Source organism: Pantherophis guttatus, chromosome 4 (assembly GCF_059756535.1).
Source record: "Pantherophis guttatus breed Tessera chromosome 4, ASM5975653v1, whole genome shotgun sequence".
In the NCBI taxonomy this organism is placed as follows: Eukaryota; Metazoa; Chordata; class Lepidosauria; order Squamata; family Colubridae; genus Pantherophis; species Pantherophis guttatus.
In genome coordinates, this window is record NC_142066.1 from 61759225 (window position 1) to 61764533 (window position 5309).

The 5309-nt window shown below is 46.7% G+C and overlaps 1 protein-coding gene across 3 annotated transcripts in view; it reads right to left on the reverse strand.

The window, feature by feature from the left end:
- BRCA1 (BRCA1 DNA repair associated) overlaps positions 1-5309 on the reverse strand; it is an 85226-nt gene that overhangs the window by 79305 nt on the left and 612 nt on the right. For 2 of the 3 annotated variants that reach the window (XM_034416222.3, XM_087894009.1), the window contains exon 1: positions 4354-4509. The exons of the other annotated variant lie outside the window; for it this stretch is intronic. The gene's annotated coding sequence lies outside the window, so the exon portion shown is untranslated. Of the gene's footprint in view, positions 1-4353; positions 4510-5309 lie in introns of those variants that run through there. 3 annotated transcript variants of the gene reach the window in all.

Genomic DNA, 5309 nt, shown 5'->3' on the forward strand with positions numbered 1-5309 from the left:
GGCTTATGGTCATGGGGGATTTTAACCTGCCATCCGTCGGTGAGGCGTCTGAGGTGGCTCGGGAGTTCATGGCTTCCATGACGGCCATGGACCTGACCCAGTTAGTTCATGGACCTACTCACACGGGGGGAAACACGCTAGACCTGGTTTTTGTCAATGGTTGAGTGATCTTGAGATAGGGGATATAGTGATCGAGCTCTTGTCATGGTCAGATCACTCCCTCCTTCGCTTTGACCTTCGAACCGCCACACCCCGCCACAGGGAGGCGGAACCATTGAGGTGGTACCGCCCCAGGCGCCTGATGGATCCAGATAGGTTCCAGACGGAGCTTGGGCCATTTCCTGAGGCTCTGGCACACGGCTCGACTGAGGAGCTGGTGGCCACCTGGGATAGGGCGGCCATTGGAGCTTTGGATCGGGTCGTGCCTTTGTGGCCTCCGGCGCCGATCTCGCCTTGGTTCACTGAGGAGCTGAGGGAGATGAAGCGCCAGAAAAGACACCTGGAGAGTGGTTGGAGGGCCAGCCATTCTGAATCTGACTGAACACTGGTAAGGTCTCATATTAAGACCTACCTGGTGGCGATAAAAGCGGCGAAGTATAACTATTTTGCCGCTCTTATTGCGTCATCAGATAATTGCCCGGCCGCCCTGTTTAGGGTGACCCGCTCCCTGCTCCACCAGGAAGCGCAGGAGGACCCCTTGGAGGGTAGAGCCGAGGATTTTGTACAGTATCTGTATGACAAAATCGCTCAGATTCGGGAACACCTGGACTCTGACTGGGTAGATTCAGTGGGGAGGACAGAGGCAGATCTTGTGAGTATTATCTGGGAAGAGTTTGATTCTGTGATGCCCAAAGTCGTGGACAGGATACTGGGCAGACTGAGTGCAGCCACATGTTTACTGGACCCGTGTTCCTCCTGGTTGGTGCTGGCCTCTCGGGAGGTTACATGAGGCTGGCTCCAGGGGATTATAAATGCTTCTTTGAGTGAGGGTGTCTTCCCTGCCACCTTGAAAGAGGCGGTGGTGAGGCCTCTCCTCAAGAAGCCTTCCCTGGTCCCAGCAGTGTTGGCAAATTATCGTCCAGTCTCCAACCTTCGCTTCGTTGCGAAGGTTGTTGAGAGTGTGGTAACGCGACAGCTCCCCCAGTACCTGGATGAATCGTCGTATCTGGATCCGTTCCAGTCGGACTTCAGGCCTGGGTACAGCACGGAAACGGCATTGGTCGCGTTGGTTGATGATCTCTGAAGGGCTCGGGACAGGGGTTGTTCCTCTGTCCTAGTCCTATTAGACCTCTCAGCGGCTTTTGATACCATCGACCATGGTATCATGCTGCACCGGCTAGAGGAGTTAGGGGTGGGGGGTACCGTCCTACGGTGGTTCTCCTCCTTTCTCTCTGACCGGTTGCAGTCCGTGTTGACAGGGGGGCAGAGGTCGACCCCGAGGCCCCTTGTATGTCGGGTGCCACAAGGGTCGGTCCTCTCGCCCCTTCTGTTCAACATTTATGTGAAGCCGCTGGGTGAGATCATCCGTGATTTCGGGGTGAAGTACCATTAGTATGCTGACGACACTCAGCTGTACATCTCCACCCCGGACCACCCCAATGATGCTCTTGAAGTGATGTCCCGGTGTCTGGAGGCCGTGCGGATCTGGATGGGGAGAAACAGACTCAGGCTCAACCCATCCAAGACTGAGTGGCTGTGGTTTCCGACATCCCGATATAGTCAGTTGGTGCCATCACTGACTATTGGGGGCGAGTCATTGGCCCCCATGGAGAGGGTTTGCAACTTGGGTGTCCTCCTGGACTCATGGCTGTCTTTGGAAGAGCATATGACGGCCGTGGCCAGGGGGACTTTTTATCAGGTCCGCCTGATTCGCCAGTTGCGTCCCTTTCTGGATCGGGACTCGTTAAATACGGTCACTCATGTTCTCGTTACTTCCCGCCTGGACTACTGCAATGCTCTCTACATGGGGCTCCCCTTGAGGAGCCCCTGGAGGCTCCAGCTGGTCCAGAATGTGGCCGCGCGGGTGGTTATGGGAGCGACGTGGTGCTCCCATGTGACCACCCTCCTGCGCGAGCTGCACTGGCTCCCGGTGGTCTTCCGGGTGCGCTTCAAGGTTTTGGTTACCACCTTTAGAGTGCTCTATGGCATCGGACCGGGGTATTTACGAGACTGCCTTCTGCTACTAATAGCCTCTCACCGACCAGTACGCTCCCATAGAGAGGGGCTTCTCAGGGTGCCGTCGGCCAAACAGTGTCGACTGGCGGTCCCCAGGGGGAGAGCCTTCTCTGTGTGGGGGCACCTACCATCTGGAACGAGCTCCCCCCAGAGATATGGAGGATCCCGGACCTGTGCACGTTTCGTCGTGCTCTCAAAACTTTTTTATTTCAGCAGGCCTAACTCTCCTCTTTTAAATTTTTAATTCGTGTGAGTTTATAAATTGGATGTTGTAATCTGTGTTTCGGCCAAAATATTTAATAATTTTAAGGGATTTTTTTAATATTTGTATTATCTGTATTTTATCTTGGCTGTTCACCGCCCTGAGTCCTTCGGGAGTAGGGCGGTATAGAAATTTGATTAATAAATAATAATAATAAATAAATAAACATAAGCGTTCATTGCACGTATCTGTCCCAGAGGCCATAGTTTGAGGACCCCTAATTTAGTGCAATATAAAAAATGCAAATAATTTTTTTGCGGACTGCCAAAATTTTCTCGCAGACTACCGGTGGTCCGTGGACCACCAGTTGGTGACCACTAGTATAAACCACAAATTTGCCACTTTTTGAATCTAATTATTTAGAATCAATGTTTTCTATTATTCAAATCTCACATGACTTTTATCATTTAACCATTTGCTTTCTGATGTATGACATATGACATATTTGTTTTGGATCAATAAAAAGAATTTGAGCTCCTTGATTTTTTTTTTTTTTGCTTTGCCTGAATTATTTGTGGCAAAGAAGCCCCTTTGCAAAGATAGTGTCTCTCTCAAATTTAGGGGTCAACTTCTTAGCAGCTCCTTGACAGAGTTGGCATGCCAGTGTTTCAAACCAACAAAGCAAAAGTGAATGGTCTAAGATCACCCAGCAGGCTTTTTATTTTTTTTATATGCTTCTTTCATTATGTTGTAAATAACTCAAGGTGACAAATATTTCAGATAGTCAGTGAAATTAGCTAGAGATAATGCTAAAAAGTATTTGGGCTCCTTCTACTTTCTCAACAAAAACTCTGTGGGGCTGAGAGTGGCTGGCCCAAAGTCACCCAGGCAGCTTTCTTACTTAAGACAGGACTAAAACAATCTCTCATTTCTAATCTAACATTTCAACCACTACACCAAATTAGTTTTCTCTGTAATCTAATCTGTGGTAACACAGAATCCTGAACATTATTATAAGAGCCGCGGTGGCGCAGTGGTTAGAGTGCAGTACTGCAGGCTACTTCTGTTTCTCATCAGGCTCAAGGTTGACTCAGCCTTCCAAGGTTGGTAAAATTAGGACCCAGATTGTTGTGGGCAATATGCTGACTCTGTAAACCATTTAGAGGGCTGGAAAGCACTATGAAGCGGTATATAAGTCTAAGTGCTGTTGCTAAGAATTTTCCTTCTTCATTTATAAGTGACTCAGCTGAGTCACACACAATTTTCTCACAATGTCTCTAATAAACTTTTGATAAACTTTAGTTAATAATATTGTTGATTTGTTGCCCAAGTATTTTTCAGCATTATCTCTATCTAATTTCACAAACTATCCAAAATAATTTCATGAAATCAAGTTATAAGTAGGCATTACTGGTGACCATTCTTTTTCTATCCACCTCCAGTTGTTACATTTTGTAGGTAAATCCTTTTTTTTATGGACAGGAAACAAATGCCTTGTTTTAAGTATTAAACTTTAATCAAAGATTTTTCTGTCACACGTAGATAATAACAATGTTACTTTATCCCTCTCCTTTCCCTGGTTATACAGCGAGTATAGTAACAAAAACGGAAGAGAGTTCGCTTACACAGACTCTGCCGAAAGAAAGGTTAGCTGCTGACAAAGACAATTTATGTCTTTGTCAGCAGACATAGACATAAGGGAGATACTTATTCCAGTCTTTTATCATATGAACTAGATCAGAGGTCTTCAAATTCGGCAGCTTTAAGACTTGTGGACTTCAACTCTCAGAATTCTCCAGCCAGCATAACTGGCTGTTTGAAGACCTCTGAACTAGATGCTTGCATCATCTCCCCCGAACTCCTTTAGTGATAATACTAGTAAGTGCCTCTTGATTAAAATCTCCGAGATTTAAAAAAAAATGCGCATCTAAACTCCAGCTATCGTCTGGCGTCACTGCTAGATAGGTATTACTCACCTAAACGCTGCCTTCGCTTGAGTTTTGCACGACCTCCGAGCTCTTGCCGCCCCTAAAAAGTGACTCTTATTCCTTTGGTCTGCCGCTGTTTTTTTTTTCGCGCCTTCCTCCCCTTGATATACGGTGGGGGAGGAGACAACCGCCTGGTAACCAATCACCACGTAGCTTCCGGATCCCATGACTGCAACATTCCCAGCCCCACCAATTGGTAACGCCAGAAAGGCGGGAGGGGGGAAGGGGGAGGAAACAGTCCTCGCTGCTCGAGTACGAAAGGATTCTCATCGCTAATTTCTGACAACCGAACCATGTGTTTTTATTCAAATGCAATTAAAGCTAGCTAAAAAGCGATGGAGAGTCAGTTTGGTCTAGTGATTAAGGCACTAGACCTTAATCTTTGCTGGCTGAGGAATTCTGGGAGTTGAAGTCCACAAGTCTTAAAGTTGCCAAAATTGGAGGCCCCTGGATTAAGGCATCACAGACATGAAGCCAGTAACCTTGGCCAGTCACTTTATCTCAGCCGACAAAGTGGCTCTCGTTATAGCTTTAGTTTATATATATATAGATATACATGTGTGTGTGTGTGTATATAGATATATATGTATATGTATATATATGTATACATACATACATATATATGTGTGTGTGTGTAAGCCGCCTAAAATCTTTCTCGATGTGATAAGGCGGCATACAAGTTTGATAAATAAATGGTTGCAATGGTGTTTCCTTCATAATCTCGGAAAGACGATGATAATTTCTTCCCGATAAGGAAGACGTTCACACAGCATCCAATGTGAATTCGGACGATTTTTGTATTTGCCGCGACCTTTCTACTGCAGTCAAATGCTTGGTTTTTCATTGGCTGGTTGCAAAACAGAAGACACGTAAAAAATGGCTTCTACCACGCTCTGGATCCGGAAATCCCTTCCCCTGGAAATGAGACGCGTCCATCTCCTTAC